Source organism: Gopherus evgoodei, chromosome 7 (genome assembly GCF_007399415.2).
Source record: "Gopherus evgoodei ecotype Sinaloan lineage chromosome 7, rGopEvg1_v1.p, whole genome shotgun sequence".
Taxonomy (NCBI): domain Eukaryota; kingdom Metazoa; phylum Chordata; order Testudines; family Testudinidae; genus Gopherus; species Gopherus evgoodei.
The window spans coordinates 58,926,074-58,950,200 of NC_044328.1; the positions used below are offsets into that span (position 1 = coordinate 58,926,074).

A 24,127-nucleotide genomic window follows, 5' to 3' on the forward strand; every position below is an offset into this window, starting at 1 on the left:
TTGCTAGAGCATGCAGGGGTGTAATCAGGAAGGCCAAGGCACAACTGGAGTTGCAGCTAGCAAGGGATGTGAAGGGTAACAAAAAAGGTTTCTACAGGTATGTTAGCAACAGGAAGGTGGTCCGGTAAAAAGTGTGGGACCCTTACTGAATAGGGGAGGCAACAATGACAGAATGTGGAATAAAATGGCCTATGAGGAAAAGGCTGAAGTAGTCAGTACTTTTTTTGCCTCCATCTTCACAGAGAAGGTCATCTCCCAGAATTCTGCACTGGGCGACACAGTATGGGAAGGAGATGAGCATCCCTCAGTGGTGAAAGAACAGATTGAGGACTATTTAGAAAAGCTGGACCCCATGCACAAGCCCATTTGTCCAGATCTAATGCATCAGGGGTGCTGAGGGAGTTGACAGATGTGATTGCAGAGCCACTGGCCATTATCTTTGAAAATTCATGGCGATTGGGGAGCTCCTGGATGATGGGAAAAAGGCAAATATAGTGCCCATATTTGAAAAAGGGAAGAAAGAGAACCCAGGGAACTATAGACCAGTCAGCCTCACTTCAGTCCCTGGCAAAATCACGGAGCAGGTCCTCAAGGAATCCATTTTGAAGCACTTGGAGGAGAGGAAGGTGATCAGGAACAGTCAACATGGATTCACCAAGGGAAAGTCATGCCTGACCAACCTGATTGCCTTTTATGATGAGATAACTGGCTCTGTGGATATGGGGAAAGTGGTGGATGTGATGTATCTTGACTTTAGCAAAGCTTATGATACGGTCTTCCACAGTATTCCTGCCAGCAAGTTAAAGAAGTATGGACTGGATGAATAGACTATAAGGTGGACAGAAAGCTGGATAGAGATTGTCGGACTCAACAGATAGTGATCAACGTCTCGATGTCTAGTTCACAACCGGTATCAGAGTGCCCTAGGGGTTGGTTTTGTTCAACATCTTTATTAACTAACTAGCTAACTAACTATCTGAATGATAGGATGAATTGCACCCACAGCAAGTGTGCAGAGGACACTAACCTGGGGGGCGAGGGGAGGAAGAGGTAGATACTCTGGACCCTGTCCCTACGCTCCAGCTTGACCTAGACTATTTGGAGGATTGGGCCAAAAGAAATCTGATGAGGTTCAACAAGGACAAGTGCAGAGTCCTGCACTTAGGACAGAAGAATCCCATGCACCACTACAGGCTGGGGATCGACTGGCTAAGCAGCAGTTCTGCAGAAAAGGACCTGAGGATTACAGTGGACAAGAAGCTGGATATGAGTCAGCAGTGTGCCCTTGTTGCCAAGGTCGCCAATAGCTGTATTAGTAGGAGCACTGCCAACAGATCGAGGGAAGTGATTACTTCCCTCTGTTCGGCACTGGTGATGCCACACCTGGAGTAACTGTGTCCAGTTTTGGTCCCCCCACTACAGATTTGGAAAAATTGGAGAGAGCGTCCATCAGAGGGCAACAAAAATGATTAGGGGGCTAGGGCACATGACTTATGAGGAGAGGCTGAGGGAACTGGGGTTATTTAGTCGCAGAAGAGTGAGGGGAAGTTTGATAGCAGCCTTCAACTACCTGAAGGGGGGTTCCAAAGAGGATGGAGCTTGGCTTTTCTCAGTAGCAGATGACAGAACAAGCAGCGATGGTCTCAAGCTGCAGTGTGGGAGGTCTAGGTTGGATATTAGGAAACACTATTTCACTAGGAGGGTGGTGAAGCACTGGAATGGGTTACCGAGGGAGGTGGTGGAATCTCCATCCTTAACTGTTTTTAAGGCCCGGCTTGACAAAGCCCTGGCTGGGATTATTTAGTTGGTGTTGGTCCTGCTCTGAGCAGGGGAATGGACTAAATGACCTCCTGAGGTCTTTTCTAACCCTAATATTCTATGCGTTAGACGTGTGTTAAGCAGGTCCACATAAAACTAGCTGGCGAAGCAACGAATGGTAAAATCAAGTTTCAGAGTGGTAGCCGTGTTAGTCTGTATTCACAAAAACAACAAGAAGTCCGGTGGCATCTTAAAGACTAACAGATTTGCGCATAAGCTTTCATGGGTAAAAAACCCCACTTCTTCAGCTGCAGCCTTGTTGTTTTCATAAGATCAAAACATTCAGAGAGCAAAGCAGAATTTCAAGAAGGTTACAAGGCTGTTGGTAACAAAACAGCGAACTATTGGGAGAGAAAAACATCCTATCAAATCTTTCGGCATTCTAGTTACTTCCATTATTTCATCCACACTGTATTGTTCTAGCTTGTTATTTTTTATAGTATAACAAGCTAATTTTTTTGATCTGGCAGCATATGATTTACCAGCTGTCCAGCCGAATGCTTCAAGCTGGCACTTTTAAATAGATATTAACCTGTCACTATGGTAAGCATTTGTGAAAGCAAAACTATCCCAATACAGAATTACCCTTTTCTCACCCTGACAGGGTAGATTAAAAATCAAGGCAATTTAAAACACCAAGTAGAAAGTCTCCATTAAAAAACAATGTCACTGAATTCAAATCAACTTTTCTTTAGAAAATAACTGAAGTACAAATGGAAGAGTGCATTCATACTGGTTGATATAACCATTAAAACATTCTGATTTACAACTTAATAAAGCTTTAAGACTAGATGTGATACATCTTTTTGCTACTTATGAGGGTACACCATAGCTATACACATTTAAGCAATTACATCAGAATCTCAAAATATTAACCTAATTGTACATTTTTAGAATATTAGAAAATGGTGAATGACATTGCTTATTCACTAGACAATTAACTTTCTGCTCATGATTTATAGCAACCTGCATTAGGGTGGCAATTAGAATTTAATTAAAAACACACAAAACAGCATATAAAATGTATTTATATTGAACAAAAGAAGCTCTTAGCACAGTATTGCACCATATTTAAAAAGGTTGATCTCAAGTTCAATGGTCCTTCCCCGCCCTCCCAATTTTCTCTTTATATAGAGAAGCAGCTTTTAAAATTCAAAGTTTATGACAGAAGTATGGATGCAGCATATTTAAATATTTTAATATAAAATATGCTAAGGTGTAAATTTTATTAAATTCATATTTAAGAGACCTTTGGAAAGATATTTAAACAAAAAATAATATAAAAAGATCCAATTATTTTGGTTTAAAAACCACCTGATTTTTAAAATTCACCTTGCTCCCAGTCTTCCATTTCACAGCACTTTTCGGCAGTTCTCTTTACAAAGAAGGAAACCAGTCCACTGATATTTCTCTCCTCCCCATTAGTATCCTCCAAATATTCCATCGGACAGACCAGGTGCAGTGATGGTTCTAACTGTTATATGCAGCACCCAGATACAATGGAGATGGCTGCATTAGAATTCTTTACAGTTCATCAGCTTAATGTAAAGATAAGAAAAACCTGAAGGATCCCCTAAGGCTGCAACAAACATCATAATCCTCTTACTGTGAGGTAAAGGGAAAATATAAGAGCTGTCGATTCTTTCAATAGAAGAGATTGCGAATCATCAAGTACAGTATCAAGTAAATCAGAGGGTGTGCACCTGTGAGTTACTGAACAGTCAGTCACTTTCCAGCCTCAGTCAGAGCTCTTGGGAATGAAATAGCTCAAGGATTTCCTTAAGGACATACATTTACTTCAGCTGTGATGTGAAAGTGTGGAGAAGGCTCCGATCACTTCTGGGAGACAGGTGAAGCATTTAATGTTGAGAAAGCTACAAGAAAGGGAGATCTGGATCACGGCACCTGAGAATTCAGTGGGGCAGGCAACTTCAAACCAACTCTATAGTCATGCAGTGTACAACCCTTTCTAACATGGTAGCCTGACTAGAAAATAGGGGCTGAGAATTGTTCTAGGATTCCTGAAGTCAGTGGAAATGGCAGACGATCTCTTTGCTAAGTGACTTCTGGAATTTTTGTTTTGATCATCAGTGCCATTCTGAAGGTCTGGGTCCTCCATTTTTCCACAGAACAAGTTCAATATGAGCAGCAGCAGTGCAGTCTCCCTCACATCACCAGTGAGCCCATACTGGATAGAGGGGAATCCAGTCTCCATGACTGTACTATTTACTAAGACCAACTACAGTGCCTGTTACAAACAGGTCTCATAGAATATTCCATGACAGTGACATCTCTCTACTAAGAACTAGACAGAAACCACTCTTTCACATAAACCAACATATAGTCACTGAGTAGGGAGGGACAAAGTTATGCAGAGACTTTAAAGGGAGGACAAGAGTTCATGCAGTGGAGAAGGGAGAGCCAATGCAGGTATTCAGAAAGGCACACCGATTGTTCTGACCAAGCAATCAGCATGAAAGAGCATCTGCCATCTTCCATTCAGAACTGCTATAGTCGTCAAGCCAGGCAATGAGGTACTGGATGAGGAATTTTAACGGCCTGGAAAGAGAAAATGTTGAATCTTTGAAATATTGTGAAGGAAGAAGAGGCAGGGTAAAGACACAGGCTGACTGCAAGGAAGTCAAAGCTAACACCCATTATGTATAGGGATGACAGTGTAATCTTCAACAGTGACAGTACTGGGATGCAGAAAGTTCAGGAGGAGAGATCAGGAATTCAAGTTTCTCCATGTTGAGCTTAATTTGACAAGGAGACCTCCAGGAGGAGTCTTGGGAAGCTCCCATATGCCAAGAAGATTTTCCAACTGAATTTATACCCACAATAGTGCAATAAAGAGTGATATGCTTCCTAGAGTCTCAGCAATTTGCAACAAAAAATCAATCACATCAGACAGGATGAAGTCATATTAACAATATTGATTAACTAGAGTTCTGACTAACTGTTTACAATGCAGTCATAAGAGACTTAGAAACTGCAGGCATGTGTCACATTTATTTTGGTGTCAGCAAGCAAGCAAGCAAGCAAGCAAGCAAGCATCAGGCATCACAGAAAATAAATTGCTGTTCAGAAGTCTGTTACTGGCTATATACAATCTTCAGTGGTTGATTACAGAGCAGCAGTGAAAAGCTTCCAGTGGAATTCCGATCTATCCTCCTTAGCAGGTGGATATGTTGAGGGCCTTCAAGGAGGAGGGCTTGTTAAGCCAGGCATTCTCTCCAACTTTAATACGGACTCTCCAATAAATCCCATCCCAAATATTTTTTACATTGCCAGACTTTTAAAAAGATGCATCATGACCAAAATTGAGCTTTTTTAAAATCCATGTAAATATTAATTTATTTCCCTACACAATAGATAGCGATGATCTGCATTTGGAAGCCAATCAATCATTTTCCCAGGAAGTTTACAATGGTAAATTTTCCTCTTTCCACCAATTAATGTGTTTTCTTACAGACTCTGTAGACACAGTGTCTGAAGAAAGCCATCTGGGTGTGTGTTTTTCTTTCAGATTCATGCCATGGGTCCCAGCAAAGGGAAGAAATGTAGGTCTTGAAGGATTGTAAAGGAACTGATCTTGCAAACATTTAAAGATGAGTAACTGTACTCACATGGAGCAATTCCCTTAAAGTCAGTTGGACGATTTGTCTAATTAAAGTGATATGCTTAAATGCCTGTGGGATCTCAGCTTGTGTGTTTTTTTTTATTATTAATTATTATTATTATTAAAGGTTTGAGCACAGAGAAGAGTACATTTGTTTTTAAAATAAGATCATTCTCCTCCAGTGAAGTTTCAGTAAACTCCTAAAGTAGTGAGTAAGGGACCAATCTTGCAGACACTTATGCACAAGGAGTAACTTTATCCAGGAGAGTCATCCCATTGGCGTCTGTGGAACTACCAACACTTATCCAGTGGAGTAAGCTCAAGCTCTACATCACAAGGCCCTGATTCAGTCAAGCATTTAAGTACAGTATGTGCCTAACTTTAATCAGGTTATTAGTCCCATTCAACTTCCTGAACAGGTGGAAGAGGGAGAAGATAGACTTGAGAAGCAGAGGCAGAACTGGAAGCAAGAAAGTCAAGGATTGGATTCCTAGCATTCCAAAGGCTTTGGGACTCTTGGAGGGAAGCCAGCAGCAGGCATATCAATCCAGTTTCCAAATGGAGCACCAGGGAAGGAACCCAGCAGATAGCAGCTTGCTTCACTTTTTACTGATAATTTGGCTTTAGAGGCAAATGCCTTAAACCAAAAAATTTCAGCTGTGCTACAGAAACTTCAGGTGGGACTATAATCTGGGTGGAATCACTGCAGATCAAAATTACAGCTAACTCCTTATGTACAAGAGTACTCCAGCGCTCACACAGTGTGAGAGTTTTGAAATGTTATATTTACACTGTCCACTTACTGACTCTATAAATTCACTTAGCAAACATTTTATAATGTCTGTAACACTAATGAGCAAAAATTACCAATCCTGTAAGAAAAAGAACAAATTGATCAAAATGGGAATAAAAAACAGTCTGCCTCCCGGGTATATCTTGGATATACGGGGCCTAATTCTCTACTGTATTCCACAGCGCTGCAACTCCATTAAAGCATAAAGGAGTAAATGGAGCAATCTGTTTCTGGACTACATACGTAAAGGCTTCCTCACACAAACTAAAAACTATGTCAAAGATTCCAGCCTTTAGGTAACACAAAAAAGATACAATTGCAGATGTAGAGTGGGGGAGAGTTTGGAAGCAGAAGTGACCATAACAATTAAATTTTTTGTGAGTCCACCTGGGGCAGGAGGCGAAGAATGCCTAGAAAATAAACTGAAGGAAAGGTCATAAAGGAAATTTGTAAGGCATTTTATATGGTCTCGCATAATATCCTTATTGATAAACTAGGCAAATACAATTTAGATTGGGCTACTATAAGGTGGGTGCATAACTGGCTGGATAACCGTACTCAGAGAGTAGTTATTAATGGCTCCCAATCCTGCTGGAAAGGTATAACAAGTGGGGTTCCGCAGGGGTCTGTTTTGGGACCGGCTCTGTTCAATATCTTCATCAACGACTTAGATGTTGGCCTAGAAAGTACGCTTATTAAGTTTGCGGACGATACCAAACTGGGAGGGATCGCAACTGCTTTGGAGGACAGGGTCAAAATTCAAAATGATCTGGACAAATTGGAGAAATGGTCTGAGGTAAACAGGATGAAGTTCAATAAAGACAAATGCAAAGTGCTCCACTTAGGAAGGAACAATCAGTTTCACACGTACAGAATGAGAAGAGATTGTCTAGGAAGGAGTATGGCAGAAAGAGATCTAGGGGTCATAGTGGACCACAAGCTAAATATGAGTCAACCGTGTGATACTGTTGCAAAAAAAAGCAAACATGATTCTGGGATGCATTAACAAGTGTGTTGTAAACAAGACACGAGAAGTCATTCTTCCGCTCTACTCTGTGCTGGTTAGGCCTCAACTGGAGTATTGTGTCCAGTTCTGGGCACCGCAATTCAAGAAAGATGTGGAGAAATTGGAGAGGGTCCAGAGAAGAGCAACAAGAATGATTAAAGGTCTTGAGAACATGACCTATGAAGGAAGGCTGAAAGAATTGGGTTTATTTAGTTTGAAAAAGAGAAGACAGAGGGGACATGATAGCAGTTTTCAGGTATCTAAAAGGGTGTCATCAGGAGGAGGGAGAAAACTTGTTCACCTTAGCCTCTAATGATAGAAGAAGCAATGGGCTTAAACTGCAGCAAGGGAGATTTAGGTTGGACATTAATCTAATGTTAATGAATGTTCCTAACTGTCAGGGTAGTTAAACACTGGAATAAATTGCCTAGGGAGGTTGTGGAATCTCCATCTGTGGAGATATTTAAGAGTAGGTTAGATAAATGTCTATCAGGGATGGTCTAGACAGAATTTGGTCCTGCCATGAGGGCAGGGGACTGGACTCGATGACCTCTCGAGGTCCCTTCCAGTCCTAGAGTCTATGAATCTGTGAAATGAGCCCAAAAAGGAATTTGGGCCTAAACAGGTCAGTACTGACTTTCAAAAAAGAGCAAAAATAGTTGTGAACTTTCCAACGTTACTCATCTTTGTAAAGCATTTTCAGATCTGCAGGTGAAAAGTTCAGGACAAGTATAAAATACAGACCTTAATCTGCACAGATACTACCAAAGTCACTCCTGATACTCAAAGTCAGTCGATCTATGAGACTGGAATTAGGTCTTATTATTTAAATAGCAAAGTGGACACTCACGGTACCTTTGGAAATGGAAAATACACGTGCATGATCTTTGCAAGACAACTTAGTACAACAAAGCAGTTTACAATGGGATTTCATGTACTTGGAATTAGTGCATATTTGGAAAACTATTACTTAAGAGTCCTGTTTAAAGAACAGGACACACACACCATGAGAGGCTTGCTATTTACTTTTTAGTAAGTTTAAATACTGTGCAATGTTTAGAGGTTCTGCAAATCATTTTTGACCATGAGTTCATTAATTCTAAGACACAAAAAACTGCTGGAGGCAGCAAAGGGAAACAAACTCAGAGAATTAGTAACTGACCTAAGGCAAACAGAAGACAGCGATAAAAGCCTAAAGTACTTTGAGGGAGACTAGACAGTAATAATCATCCAAGAATAAAAATCTGAACTGAAGCTACTTTTTAACCACATATTATGAATATTCACATGGTATAAGTCAAAACACTATCAGCAGAAAGTTTTTCTTCTACTATTTGATGCCCAGTACTAGATCAGGGGGATTGGACAGAGGAGGGCGGGCCAGGGGCAGGGTGGGGAAGAGAAATGCATGCATTTGTATTGCAGGCATTACTAAAAACCATGCACATTTTGAATATAAGCTTCTTGGGTCAGGGATCATCTTTTTGTTTTGTGTTTGTACAGCCTCTAGCAAAATGAGGGCCTGGTCTATGAATAAGGCTCCTGGGAGCTATGGTTATACACATAAATAAGGCAGCAATTATCTCACAGGATTTATGGTTCACTATAAAAAAGGCACAAGAGTCAAAGGATTACAATACCAGTAAATCTCTAAGGTTGAATACAGCCTGACGCCCTTGACTAAACCATTAGTCAACAACTCAAGTATAATTCCTCCAGCAAGGGCCTGTTCAAAACAAAACCTTCCATCAGTCCATTTTGCAGTGCTACATACCGTGGGGGCCCACCTCCACAAATGTCAACTTGAAGATAAATGTAACTACATATTGGATGCTACAGAGCATATAGTTTACACAAGACAATGGCCATAAAATCTAATATTTTTTAAAAGTTATGCAGAGATTCTAATGAGTTGTATTTTTAATATCGCTAAAACCTTGTGTTATCTTCCTCCAAAAAGAACAAGAAGTTAAGGCCATTTTCACCCCAATATATAATTCTCACAATCTTTGTTCGTTAAAGGCATCCATTAATAGTTTATTAGGTCTTTATAATTAGAGTCTTAATACATGTTACCAACTCAGATTCATACATTTTAAGGCTGGAAAGGACCATTATGATCATCTAGTTTGACCTGCTGCATAACATAGGCCAAAAAGAGTCTCACCCAGTAATTCTTGCACCAAGCCCCTAACTTCCGTTTGTCTAGGTTTACCTTCTAACAATTGGATCTTGTTATCCATTCTCACTATCTTGTTGTGTGTCCCATTTTAGGCACCAGACTTTAACAAATTAGAGGGAAACAAGGACAGGGTGACCAGATGTCCCATTTTATAGGACAGTCCTGATTTTTTGGGGCTGTGTCTTATATAGGTGCTTATTACCACCACCACCACCCCCTCCCCATCCCGATTTTTCACACTTGCTATCTGGTCACCCTAGACGAGAAGGGCTACAAAAGAAATTTAGAAAACCTGACATAAGGAAATGTTAAAAGAATTGGACATGTTCAGTCTAGAAAAGAGAAGGCCGAGGTAGGACCAGATAATCTTCAAGTATATAAGAGTACAGTGACGAATTGTTCTCCACTTCCAGCGAGGGTAGGGCAAGTAGTAATCTACTTAGTTTACGCAATGGAAAATTTAGGTTGTATAGTTTTATTCTCTAATTTCTAACTGTAAGAACTGGTAAGGTTACCTAGGGAGGCTGCAGAATCCCAGTCACTCGGGTTTTTTAAGAGCAGATTGGACAAACACCCTGTCAGGGATGGCCTAGGTATACTTAATCCTGGCTCAGTGCAGGGATGGAGGGTGGACTAGAGGACTTCTCAGGGTCCCTTGCAGCTCTACATTTCTATGATTCTATAATTGTGTCCTACATCAGCTTTTCCACAGCTTTGCCTAGGATGTGGGTCACGAAAGCTGGCTTATAATTAATTTCTCAGATCTTTTAAATACAGTAACTCCACACTTAAAGTTGTCCCAGTTAATGTTGTTTTGTTGCTGATCAATTAGGGAACATGCTCATTTAAAGTTGTGCAATGCTCCCTTCCAACGTTGTTTGGCAGCCACCTGCTTTGTCTACCGCTTGCAAGAAGAGCAGCCCATTGCAGCTAACTGGTGGGGTCTTGGAACCAGGGTGGATCGGCAACCCCCCTAAGTTCTCTGTACAGCAGTTGCCCAGCAAGCTGTCCCTTCCTCCACTGCCATGTGCTGCTCCTGCACTCTGCCTTGGAATCTCTGGGAGCAGCTCCTGCTTCCTGGGGGGTGGAGGTGGGAAGTCTCCCACTCCTCCCTGCTCCTGCACCCCAGAGAGGAAGAAAATACCAGGATACATTGGGGTGGGGGAGAAGAGGGTCATTACCGGCAGAGCAAAAAAACAGTGTGCTGCCAGCAGAGGAGTGCCATGAAATATCGGGAATAATAGCGCCCTAACTGACTGGGACATCTGGTCACCCTATATTCAGGAGCTGAAAACGTCACCTAAGCAAACAGAGTGACAGCAACCAATTTGAATCCAAACAAGCATGAGAGATATATTTTCCTATAATTTCATTAAAATAAGAAAGGTATAAAAAAAGAGACTATGAAGTGAGCATCCAATACACACTTGCTGTCTGTGCACAGTAACAGGAAGTACTTCACAGCGCATCCTGTCCATTTCCACAAGCAAGTTGCCACAGACAAGAAAAACAGATGACTCAAGACAAAACTAACCCAAGAAAACCACCCCAAGACTTCAACATGAATTGGGGACAGAACACCACAGCAGCCTGCTCAATGGTTATTGGGATGGGGGGCACTACTGCATAGTTCTGATTGATTGCCATTGAACTCGCTTGTGTCCCATATTCAGCATACAGAAATATGATCACTATTACTCTGCCAACCGTAAACTGAGTGGTTATACATTAATAACCAAATAGGTCCACCTACCCTGAAATGAAGTTCTGTGGCCCATATAAATATTCCTAGGTATCTAATAATATATTAAAGAATGGATTTACAATAATTTTAGGAAATATACTTTGGTTACAATTTCTTCTGTACGTATGTCTGTGGAGAGCTTTTAACAGAGGTTCACTCTTGAGAGTGCGCACCTCTGAGATGTGCACTCCTCTTCATAAACAAAAACCAAAATAACCAGTGTCTCATGTGTTTTTAATGTTTCCTTTCTTTAAGAAAATAGCCATGGTTACGAATTGTGATTATTTGCTTGGTCCTGATACTGGTCCCCCCTGTAAAAGAACTCTTGTGATTAAATAGTGGAAACCACACCTTTGAGTTGGCAATAGCTAGAAAGAAGAAATGCTAGGCCAGCTCTTTCTCCAAACAAAATATTTTAAAAACAAAGGTTACTTGGCATCCGACAAGTTAAAGTTACACCTTTCAAACACACAGTCGCAACATACATCTTCCTCTCCAGATAGATGGTGGATCCATGTTCCACAAAACGGAAACCCTCTACTCTACAATGCTTAACTCCAATATCTTCTGTTGCCTATCTTCTCTTGCTCTTGGAACAGGAAGGAACTTTGAGAAGATCACCTATACAATGTGTATAGCCAAATGGATCCTGGCCTGAAGTCTTCAAAATCCCATACAACCTTTAAGTGACACGTATTGTCTCCATTCCAAAGAGACTGCACAGAGTCCTGCTGTTCTTTTGTCACTTGCAGAATGTATTGTCCACTCTTTAACAATGAGTCCCCACTGCGGGGATTGTCTAGCCTCTTCTCTAGAGGCATCTGATGTCCTCAAGGATTGGGCTGAGCATCCATCCTCAGACATATCCAATGGAGATCCCTTTTCCTTCCCTCTGGATGAATCTTCCAATACATTCTCTGTGGCCGATTTTAATTGCAAGTCACGAGATATTTGGAAGGAACTGGGGTTTTAAGCAAAAGATCTCAGTTTCCATTTGAAGGAAGAAAAAAGAAGACAGAATTTGTAGCTGTGGAGAAAATCTTGAAAGCCATGAGCCAGAAAGGATCAAAAGCCAAAAGGCAAATAAAAGCCATCCCAAAATATTTTTAGTCTTGTTATTTTTAAGTTAGTCTCATGATTCTTGCACATTTGGAGCTGGCAATACTCTTAATAGATAGTGTGACTGAAAACAGAGTCTGTCCAAGATAGCGGCACATCTCAGAAGAAGTGAATTTAAGTCCAGAATAGGTGCAAAGCAAGGCAAACCTCAGGCACCGAGTTCTGTTCTCAGGTATGCCAGATTTGCACAAGTGTATCTTCATTTAAAGTCTGGGATATCCTCTATCCTCAGGCCTGTAAGAACAATGGCGATTTGTCCAAAGTTGCACTGACTGAGTTGTGTGGCTAAAGGACAGTGCCTGGCCATGCTGTATGTGACTTTTTATTTGTACTTTTGAGCACTGACAACACCCTCAGAAAACTCAAGGTTCTTATGTAAAAAGACAGCCTGAACTATCCGATGCTAGGTTAAAAGCACCACCACCACCCTTCTGGCTGTTAAATGAGAGGAACGTTGGTAAATCATTGAAAAGGCAGGCATCTGCATATTGCACTGAATCACATATGTTAATTCAGATACTGAACTTTCTGCGCAAAAATACAGGACGGTTAAGACCATAAACAAGAAAGCCATGTGCACTTGGCAGTTAAGGGAGCCCAGTTTTTCCGATTGTCTGTCAGTTTCAGGAAAAAGGAGATGGGGTTCTTTGTTTATTGTACAATTCAACTAAAATCTTTAATAAAAATTCATATTTTAAGAGAATTAAGACAGGAAGTGAACTGGTTTCTTTGCCAATTTTAAAGGAATACCAATTTTCAGAAGCCCGACACTGTTAACCATACCTCACTCCTTTTCAATGGACGCCACTTATTTTAGTCTCCAAGTTACCTACATGTCACGCTAACTGGCAGCCTCTTGCCTTTTACTACATCTCTACCCCGATATAACCTTGTCCTCAGGAGCCAAAAAAAAAAAAAAAAAAAAAAAAAACAACAACAAAAAAAAAAAAACAAAAAAAAAAAAAAAAAAAAAACACTTACCACATTATAGGTGAAATCGCGTTATATCGAACTTGTTTTGATCCGCCGGAGAGCGCAGCCCCGCCCCCCTGGAGTGCTGCTTTACTGCATTATATCCAAATTCATGTTATATCAGGGTAGAGGTGTATTTAAAAAGTTGTTTACATGCAACTTTCAATCCAGTTATTTACACAGAAGGAATGAATCCTGCAGCATTGAAGTCTAAATAAATTAAGCAAAATTAACAAATGTCTCATTTTGGGTCTGTCACACACTGTGCCCTTGGCAGGCCAAGAATTGTGCTTCAAACAGAAATTTTTTTAACCTACTAGTGTAACAAGTTAAAAGGACACTGTTAATTTCAAAGTTTAAGAAACAAAAGCTCTTCCAATATCAGCTATCTTGTGACAAGAAACGGATCCATTTTTCCATGCAATGCTAGCTATATTTGTGATTTGTTTAGTATACTCAGCCAGGTAATGTCTGTATTACTGAGACATGTGGGGCTGAATCACTGAAAGAGTTCGATTTTAAGACAAAGATGGCTGTTCTCCCATGTAGGAGGAACTTTTATAATAATAAAGCCACACCCCATCACCACACGATGCACCTTCTCTTTAGGCAAATCATATCAGGTTTCTGGCACGTTCAAAGCTTAAATTTCAGAGCTAATTGCAGAGGAATGTATGTCCCGAGTTGCACTCAAAACGCACTCACAGAGGACCTTGTTTTACATGCAGTTCATGAGAGTCAAGCACATGGATCACAAAGAAAATGGCTCTTTGTGGCCATTTAGACAGCTCAACAACTCTGTATGATAACTAATCCGCCTACTGACTGAGCCTTTCTGATAAAGAGATGGGCCTGAGACTTTTGAAAGAGAACTAGCAAGGAGAGTCCTGAAACACAAAACAGTGGAGCCCATGAGAAAGAGAGTGACCAAAACGCACATTCTCAGCCTCAACAACTTTTATGCAGCTGAGCTAAGAGCAAAATTTTGGCTTGTCATGAAGGATGCCCCCAAAGGCAAGATAAAGTGAGACAGTGCACACTGTGAAAGAAACACGCAAGTTTGAGGAGATGAGTGTATGTGGTGGCCAGCTTTATTCAGGGCCCATCACTGCAAGACAAAAACCAAACTGCTGTAGTCTGATACAGCTGGCAGACAGTCTCGCTTTTGTCCCCTCCCCCAAACATACACAAAGGGCGGTGATGGGGTCATGAGAAACTTTGTCAATTGTTTCACTAGGACTCCCTATCCTTCCCAGGGAATCAGGACAAGCTTTCCACCTCTTGTGAAGCATGCCAAGAAACAGTCGCTTAGCTCCTACTGATGAAGGCAGCAAAGCAATTTCAATAAGAATGTCAAAGCTCCTTTAAATGCAGACTTTGCCTTATATATTTGTCACCCTTTGTAAGAAAGGGATGCTTCCCTAATTGTAATCATTTGAAGGGCATAAAGGATGAATTACAACTTTCTAGTCAGTACCTGTAAGAGAGGTAATTCTTTTTTCAAGCATCCTTAAAGTGCGAAGTGACAGCTGAAAAACTGTACTGACAGGCTGGTGATATCTGGCAACAAAGACTGCCGAGGGAGGGGAGGAGGGAAGTGGGGCAATTTGCCCCAGGCCCCACAAGGGCCCCCATGAGAGTTTTTCAGGGCCCCTGGAGCCCAGGCCCTCAGAGCTTCTTCCGCTCCGGGTCTTCGGTGGGGGAGTGGTCCTTCCGCCCCACAGCAGAAGGATCCCTGTCACCGAGTTACCGCTGAAGCGGTGGCCCCCCACCGCCAAAGACCCCAGGCCCCCTGAATCCTCTGGGCCACCCTGGGAAGTACAGCCCAGTTGTAAAAGCATGAGAGGAAGAGCATTTCTCTCAGAGGAGATCTTAAAAATTGAAGTCCTGACTTTTTTTTTGGTAAAACAAGGGATCTTTTTTCCACCACCTCGAGTCCCAAGAGTCCCTTTCCCTCATTGTTGAGCAGTACACTATGGGCAGAGGAGAGCATCTAACTGAGACCTCCAAGATTTCACTGATAACACATAATGTCTAACAGTATTCTTGAGATATGAGACTTCCAAGTGGTAGCTCCAAATTAGCCAGTTCCTTCAGTAATCCTACTTCCACTCCATGCTATCATTTTTCCATTCGCTTGCGGCAAGTATCATTACGCCGTCTATGTGATGATTGTCCGGCTGTTCTCTGACCTGCCTGGAGGTTAAGTGCTTCCTCTAATGCAGGGGTTCTCAAACTGGGGGTTAGGATCCCTCAAGGGGTTGTGAGGCTATTACATGGAGGCGGGGGGTCACAAGCTATCAGCCTCCACCCCACACCCCACTTTGCCTCCAGCATTTATAATGGTGTTAAATATATAAAAATGTGATTTTAATTTATTGAGGGGAAGGGGTTGCATTCAGAGACTTGCTATGTGAAAGGGGTCACCAGTACAAAAGTTTGAGAACCACTGATCCAATATAATTTAACAGCCAGGTGTCAGAGACGGAAGTGGGCATGAAGAAGATCAGCTACATGCCTTGGCAAACAGCAAAAACACACTGTCACCTTGGGCAAAGTGATGACATTTCCCAGCTTCTCTCCAAGGTGCTTCTGGTGTCAGGCTATGGCTGTTAGAATTATTTTTATGCCTCAAGACAAAATAAATAAATAAATATCATTGTGCCACTCCTATAATTCATAGCATTCAGCTGCCAGCTGTCCCAATGGAAAGAGATGTAGTGCTTCATTCTACTTCCTACTGTTTTAGAAGCTACTTGAAAAACAAACATCCCTCTAAATCCCATCTATTATTTAGGAAAAACATGATATTAAAAATTTAATCTGGCACAGAAAACTGTACTTTTGAAAAGGCATGAACTTAAGGTTGTCTCAGTTTTAGACCAGAAAGTCTGGTCCAAAGGGGACCTGGGCAGCGTCCAGTCAGTACTGCTGACTAGACATCAAAAGTCCAGTCACAGGGCAGAAAGAACAGCAACTGTTGGAGGAGTTCAGTGATAGACTGGAGAGAAGCTTAGGAACTGGCTCCCGCAGCGTATGTGGGTAGCGTCTTCTCAAAACTCCTGAGACCCCAGCTCTCTCACCCCCTCACTCCAGAAACAGACCCTCCCCTACCCAGATTGCCCCCAGCGCCTCAGCCCTGCCATGCTATGACTGCCCCCAGCTCCTCGCTTTGGGATTGACACGCGCTCCTCCACCCTGGGGCCTGTAGTGTCCCGTTTTGACAAATCGGAACGTTGGCAACCCTACATGAACTACTAAAAGGACAACTATGGTACCAATCCCTATTCAGTCCACCATCAACCCATTTAATTACAGACTTAACTAGTGTCTGAGCCAAAGCCCATGGTTGTTGAAGGAAAACTGTCAACCAACTTCAATGATCTTTGGATCAGGTTCTTACCATAGAGATTTTTTACCATTATTATTTACTTATATGCTCAGTCACAAAACCAGACAGGCAAGATAGAGGCATTTAGTCAAATAATAATATGCATGGAGTGACTGGAGGAATAGTGCCAAGATGCCTACAGTTAAAGAGCGGAATCAGAGACACAGAGTTTTAAACCCTCGCCTATGACTTCTGAGTCCATGATTAAAGGGTGAGGATGACCCTAATAGTCACTGCTTTGCCAAAGGCTCCAGCCCTTGACACTCCAAGGATGAGGATGGACATAAGGTGTTGCTCAAGCAAAAACAATGTTTGGTTGTGGAGAGGCTGATCAGAAAGGGGAATTCACCATTTTTAGAAGCATGAGCTTCATTCCCACCAGAAAGCACTTATTTGCTTCTGAAAGAGGAAGATAGAGAGAAGGAGGGCTGGGGGCAGGAAGTCAAAAGAAGAAGACGACGACTGTCAGATGCACTTGTTAGCTGGGTTCTACCGAGGGCCTTCTGACTGCACGGGAAACATAGGAAGTTTGCTTTGCTTCCACATCCTGCTGGAAGCCCAGATTTTGTAGCCATTTCATCTTGGGGCTACATTTGAACTTCATTTTCCAACTATATGCTGCATATTTAGACACTGAGGTGCAGGTGCAACGCTGAAGCGACAAGTCAATCAAGCAGAATGAGGCTTGTTTACCCTCCTTCACAGAGCAGCCACCTGGAGCTTTGTTCAGAGCGGTGATGCTGTAAAAAAGGTCAGGTTGATAAGAGCCAGAAGGGTTTGAGTGTAATACATTGATAACTGAAACTCCTAGAAAATAGTCTCATCTGCTGAAGCTCCCTATGATGAGAACTTCCAGCTTCGAGATAGATAAATCCTCAGGTCATGTGATCTGCGCAAAGTGAAGAGCTAACATGCTGCTACACTCCCTTCCTTTGACTCATCCTCAGCAGGAGTAGCTGATGCAGAGCAGGAGAGGAGCAGTCATCCCTTGGCCTCCTGCCCATACAACACAGCTATCCCCAGTTGTTGAAATCCAGCACCACTCAGTGTACCCAGATAGGCTTATGAAACCTGGGTCGGTCCCTAGCAGTATGTCTATATCTTCCTGTTTTGGAAGTGGCAATAGCAAACGAGGATGTGGAAGAATATCTAGCCTGCACTGGAAGCAGATGCTTTCCAAGGGAGACCTCTTGTTCTACCTTTAGTGGCTGAGACAGCAACACACATACATATGCCTATTTATTCTGATTGGAAGATGAGAGGGCCAATAGGTGTCCCCTCATAATAAAAACTGAAGCAATAGATAAAGAATATATATATAACTCACACTAAAGTGGAAACCAAGTTTGGTTTTGTTCTTTTAAAACAAGGTGGTTCCACAGAAACAACTTGTCGCAAAGAGATAGACACAGCATCCATGAATTATACACTGTTAAGTACTCTTAAAAACACATCATTTATGCCAGCAGAAAGTACAGTAAGTCTCCCTCTTTTGAGAAGTATTGGCCCAGAAAGCCTATAGCACACAGAAGCACGGCATGAAAATAAGCTAGTGGGTAGGCATACTCTTGGCTCTGTAATGCAAACTTTGAACAAAAAAGAAACAAAAAAACCCTCAATTGTTTCAGATTTATACAAACCACACATTTTGATCTACTCCCAGCCAACTGCAGTTTGATGGCAGAAGATCCTCTACTTTGTTACTGAACTCTAACAGAGACCAACATTCAAACCCTGCAGAGTTCATATTGAAGAGAAAAAACAGACAACACAGAACCAGACAGCAAACACAACCTGTTCTAAGTAACAGTGCTCAAACTTTGCAACACCTGAGGCTGCTCAACCAAAACGTGATAGATGAATAGGAAAGGTTTGCTGTGGTCAAGGCTCCAAGCAATAAAATCCTTGTCATCTTTACCCTGCAGTTGCTGGGAAAGGATGGCTACTGTTCACATTTCAAGGTTCCATGGACCACATTTAAACACCCTTAAAGGAAGAACATGTCAATATCAAAACATACTGAGCTACTGCTTAAAAAGAGTAGCTCCCCAACTGCTCATCCACTGCTAGTTAACTTCCTTCATCCCAAGTACCCATGCTATAGACTTACATTAAAACACAGCAAATTGTAATCTTCAGTCACAGAGAAGGTGCTCTAAACTGACATCTAGTCTAATATTATGCCTCTCTGGCCACAGAAAGATGCCTTAGGGTGGTCACCTCCTACACAAATGGACCCTTTGACAGTACTGATTTATGGGCTATACATTGGCCTTGTTCCCATCCTCCAGTTTAGGGCAGATTGTGTAGTTATTCTGGGTTTTTGAGGGGCCATGGAAGCAGAGCACAAATCAGAGCAGTCTCAAGTTAGCTCTGACTTCCACTAGGGGTCTGGAAGATAACTGCATTGCCCCAGAGTATAAAGAGCTCAAAAGGTGGCTTAAAGCCACCTTTGCCCCACTCTCATTCTCGCCTCAAGCAAAGGCAGGGAATAGGGTTGCCAATCTTGGTTGGATGTATTCCTGGAGATTTCATTACATGACATGATCTTTAAAGATTAATCTTAATTCCTGGAGACTCCAGAGGGTTGGCAACCCTAGCAGGGAGTAACCAAGAATCAGGCCCCTGGATTTTATTCACATTACCATCACTGACTTGCTGAAGGATCTTGAGCATGGCACTCTGGCACCAGGAGCTTCCGCAGCCTCCTCTGTAAGAGCAGATAATACAATGTCTACCTCCCAGGAAGTTGCCAGGCTTAGTTTTAAAAAAATAAAAAAAAATAAAAAAACCCACAATACTTCAAACTACTCACTGGACCACCACAATGGTGCTATAAACATTTGTTTCCAGATTTTTTAAAACACCAGTTCTGTTCTTAAAAAAAAAAAAAAAAGTTTCAATAAGAACAAGTTGCGTTTCTATTTTCTTCGGAAAGCACTGCTGTTGTTTCCAGCATAGTTTGCTTAAGATGAATATAACGGTCCTTCTTTTAATACCATTACTAGAGTGCCACAAAACGCCCCAGACTCTCTTGTCAGAGTTAATAACCCCACATCACAGAATGCCAATCTGAGGCAGAGAGGGCCCTTGATATGTGTTTTAAAGACAGAGGAGTTAAAATACAAACCAGCAGCACTCTTCCTCCCCCACAAGCCCAGCCACATTTTATCCCAATTAGGAGGCCCAAAATGGATTACGATTCCCAGCCCATGCTTTCCCACAATTCCCTCACACAGAACTCCAGTGTCCCACAAACAGCAATAATGACACACATTCAACCATGCGCAAGCACTTGAAGCTAGTCATATATGCTTAGCTACTTAGAACTAGTTACGATAATGCTATCAACACTGGACCGGGCCTGGGGATTCACAAGTGGTTGGTGCTGATAGGCATTTATCTAGAGATGCAGCTGTGGGCTAAGAGTGACTTTGTATCTCCAAGAAACACTCTTTGCTTTCATCATTTTTCTTAGATATTCATTGCTTTAAGGCACTGCCAGTTTTAAACATTTAAACAAGAGTTGCAGAGTGCCTAGATGTTACAGTGCTGAAACATTTTCTCCTTCCCATAAGAGACTGAGGGCTTGTCTACATCAGAAAGTTGCAGCGCTGGTGAGGGAGTTACAGCGCTGCAACTTTGAAGGTGTACACATCTGCAGGGCATCACCAGCGCTGCAACTCCCTGTTTGCAGCGCTGGCCGTACTCCCGTTTTCTCTCGGGTGTAGAGGATCCAGCGCTGGTGATCCAGCGCTGGTAATCCAATGTAAACACTTACCAGTGCTTTTCTTGACCTCCGTGGAAGGAGGAAGCCTCTGGTAATCAAGCTGATCTCCTTTCCCGGTTTGCTCTCTCGTTCCCGGAACCCCGAGCAAGCAGGTAAGGAGAACCGCTTGCTCGGCGGTTCGGGGAACGAGAGAGCAAACCGGGAAAGGAGACCAGCTTTGCCGCGGTTTGCTCTCGCGTTCCCGGAGCCACCCTGCAAACCGCAGGGAAGGAGACCTGCTTGCTCGGCGTTCCGGGAACGAGAGAGCAAACCGCGGCGAAGCTGGTCTCCTTTCCCGGTTTGCTCTCTCGTTCCCCGAACCACCGAGCAAGCGGTTCTCCTTACCTGCTTGCTCGGGGTTCCGGGAACGAGAGAGCAAACCGGGAAAGGAGACCAGCTTTGCCGCGGTTTGCTCTCTAGTTCCCGGAGCCACCCTGCCAACCGCAGGGAAGGAGAACCGCTTGCTCGGCGGTTCAGGGAACGCGAGAGCAAACCGGGAAAGGAGACCAGCTTCGCCGCGGTTTGCTCTCCCGGTCCCCGAGCAAGCAGGTCTCCTTCCCTGCGGTTTGCAGGGGGTTCGGGAACGCGAGAGCAAACCGCGGCGAAGCGGGTCTCCTTTCCCGGTTTGCTCTCTCGTTCACGGAACCCCGAGCAAGCAGGTCTCCTTCCCTGCGGTTTGCTGGGTGGCTCCGGGAACGCGAGAGCAAACCGCGGCGAAGCTGGTCTCCTTTCCCGGTTTGCTCTCTCGTTCCCCGAACCCCGAGCAAGCAGGTCTCCTTCCCTGCGGTTTGCTGGGTGGCTCCGGGAACGCGAGAGCAAACCGGGAAAGGAGACCAGCTTCGCCGCGGTTTGTTCTCCCGTTCCCCGAGCAAGCAGGTCTCCTTCCCTGCGGTTTGCAGGGGGTTCGGGAACGCGAGAGCAAACCGCGGCGAAGTGGGTCTCCTTTCCCGGTTTGCTCTCTCGTTCCCCGAACCCCGAGCAAGCTGGTCTCCTTCCCTGCGGTTTGCAGGGGGGTTGGGGAACGCGAGAGGAAACCGCGGCGAAGCTGGTCTCCTTTCCCGGTTTGCTCTCCCGTTCCCCGAACCCCCCCTTGAAGCCGCCCAACAGCGCTGCAGTGTGGCCACATCTAACACCACTTGCAGCGCTGGTTGCTGTAAGTGTGGCCACTCTGCAGCGCTGGCCCTATACAGCTGTACTAATACAGCTGTAACTACCAGCGCTGCAAAATTTTAGATGTAGACATGGCCTGAGGCCTGATTGTTCATCCCCTCCCTCCTACTCACCCTCATGAGAATGTAAGCTCTTATTTACAGTATTCTTTCTTCTTTGCAACAGGGACAGCCTTTGTTGCTGTTTCTGTACAACACCTAGCACAGTGGGGTCCTGGCTCATGACTGAGGCTCCTAGGTGCTATAGCAGGGGTGGGCAAACTTTTTGGCCCGAGGACCACATCTGAGTATGGAAATTGTATGGGGGGCCATGAATGCTCACAAAACAGGTTTGGGGTGTGGAGGGGGATGAGGGTGCCGGCTGGGTGTGGTACTTACTTCAAGCAGCAGCATGTCCCCGTCTCCTATGTGGAGGTGTGGCCAGGTGGCTCTGTGCACTGCCCTGTCCGCAGGAGCCACCCCCGCAGCTCCCATTGGCCATGGTTCCCAGCCAATGGGAGTAGCGCTTGGGGCAAGGGCAGCATGCAGAGCCCCCTGGCTGCCCCTACACACAGGAGCTGGAGTGGGGACATGCCGCTGCTTCCAGGAGCCACGACATGTGTAGAGCAGGGCAAGCCCCCAACCCCACTCCTTGGCTGGAGCACCGGAACAGGCCAAGTCCTGGACCCTGCTCCCTGGCAAGATCTTGAAAGCCAAATTGAAACGTCTAAAGGACCAGATATGGCCCCCAGGTCGTAGTTTCCCCACCCCTGTGCTATAGTAATAAGCATCATGAAGGATTCCAAATGGAATCAATTTAATCAACAAGGTGCTTAAATATGTGCCTAACTTTAATCTTAGTTTAGGAATGTGTTGAATTGAGGCCTTAATGTTCACACAGCACTTTGAAGATAGTAAAGTCTAGTACCTTGTCTACATAGGAAAGTTTTACCAGTTACATCAATTCTGCAGTTACACTAGAATAGCTCCTGTGTGGACACGTGTGGTATGAGTTACTTTACTGAGTTTAGCTTAACTCCTTCCTTAATGAAGACTTAAAAAAAAAAAAAAAAAAAAAAAAGAGGGAGGGGAAGGTTATACCAACATAACTATAGAGGTTTACATTTACACCCTTTGGTTATACTAAAAGAATATTTCCCATGTAAACAAGGCCTAAAGAAGGAGTATTACTCAACCTCCTCTCTGGGTGGAACAAAGCAAGGATTAAACAGTGCTTCGTAATAGCATATTTAATTGAAACTGCAGGGGGAGAGGCTAGTTAGAATGCAATTGACTAAACTGCAATTGGACCTGCACATGTTAATTCTACTACTGCAAGATGCCCTTTTAATGGCCTCAAGTGGACAGGACCTCCACTTTCTGATTCATCTGGAAGATAGCCAGGGGCGGCTACAGGCACCAGCACGCTGAGCCCGTGCTTGGGTCGGCAAGCCACAGGGGGCGCTCTGCTGGTCGCCATGAGGGCAGCAAGCAGGTTGCTTTCAGCAACATGTCTGCAGAGGGTCCACTGGTCTCACGGCTCCAGCGGACCTCCCACAGGCCACCCCTGAAGATAGTCCATCCAAACCCATCTTGGCAGTATTTTGTAACTGAACCAGAGGGAAGAGTGCCACCTGTATATTGATGCCACCACTTCCTGGAGCACCTTATCTTCCTCATTCAAGTACTGGCTCAGTTGGATCCTGGTTAGCAATAACCGATCTAACACTATTACAGCTGAGTGATATAGGAAACCTTGTCACATTTTAAATACTGTTAACAGAAGCCAAAATAGGCCCTGGTGATTTCGAGAGCTCCATCTCCAGCTCAGGAGTCTGTTGCAGGATCAGAGCTTTACTCATCAGGGAAGGTTGCCATTTAAGCCATTAGATAATACAATATATCAATGCCCTTTAATTGCATTGTTATGAGCTTTGTGAAAACTGTGTATTGGAAGTGAAGGGGGAGGGACACTAAAAGAAATTGTTGTGACAGCATCCCCATCGGCCCAGTAAATCAATATTAAAATTACTTGTAGAATTCAAAGTGGATGGTTGAAAGGGCATTGCCCAGTGCAGGCAGACTTGTTTCTTAAATAGCAACACTACGGTTCAGGAAACTTTCTCCCATGTGGCACTAACTGCATCTCAACCACCATACTCAAGCCCTGCTACAACTTTAACTCCCAGAGAAGCCTCTCAAGGTTGCCTTCTCGAGCTTCTTTTCTCTTGAGCCTCCGGAAGATTCGACCTGCTCAGCCTTTCAGAAGTTTTAAGCAGATCTTTTCTCTCTCCTATTTACGTGGAGATAGGAACTAAGACGGACTCGCACGCACTGTCTCTCTCCCTCTGCAAATAAATTCCACGTAGGCTCTTCGAACCCACCCCAGAAGACATGATCAATTACAAAACTTGGGGCTAATGTACATGAACCGTGTGAATGCCCGCCCACTTCCCGGAACCCAATAGGACCGAGTCCCGACAGGCTCGGCAGATTAACGAGAGAGAACGTTCTCATTCATTGTCCAAATCCCCGAGAGAGAGAGAGAGAGAGAGGAAATACT

The 24,127-nt window shown here is 43.6% G+C and overlaps 1 protein-coding gene and 1 long non-coding RNA gene across 16 annotated transcripts in view; one reads left to right on the forward strand and one right to left on the reverse strand.

Annotated features, from left to right (window-relative positions):
- The window catches only part of TSPAN14 (tetraspanin 14), a 76,222-nt gene that overhangs the window by 51,427 nt on the left and 668 nt on the right, over nucleotides 1-24,127 (reverse strand). For 2 of the 15 annotated variants that reach the window (XM_030571113.1, XM_030571108.1), the window contains 2 exons: nucleotides 19,303-19,357; nucleotides 18,477-18,633 (listed from right to left, as the gene is read on the reverse strand). The exons of 6 other annotated variants lie outside the window; for them this stretch is intronic. The gene's annotated coding sequence lies outside the window, so the exon portion shown is untranslated. Of the gene's footprint in view, nucleotides 1-18,476; nucleotides 18,634-19,292; nucleotides 19,358-24,127 lie in introns of all 15 variants that reach the window. 7 more of the 15 variants (XM_030571114.1, XM_030571107.1, XM_030571116.1 and 4 more) reach the window with 4 other exon arrangements.
- LOC115655548 lies at nucleotides 1,261-24,120 on the forward strand. Its single transcript, XR_004001408.1, has 3 exons — nucleotides 1,261-1,270; nucleotides 7,733-7,737; nucleotides 22,961-24,120. It is a non-coding gene; the product is annotated as an uncharacterized LOC115655548 (long non-coding RNA).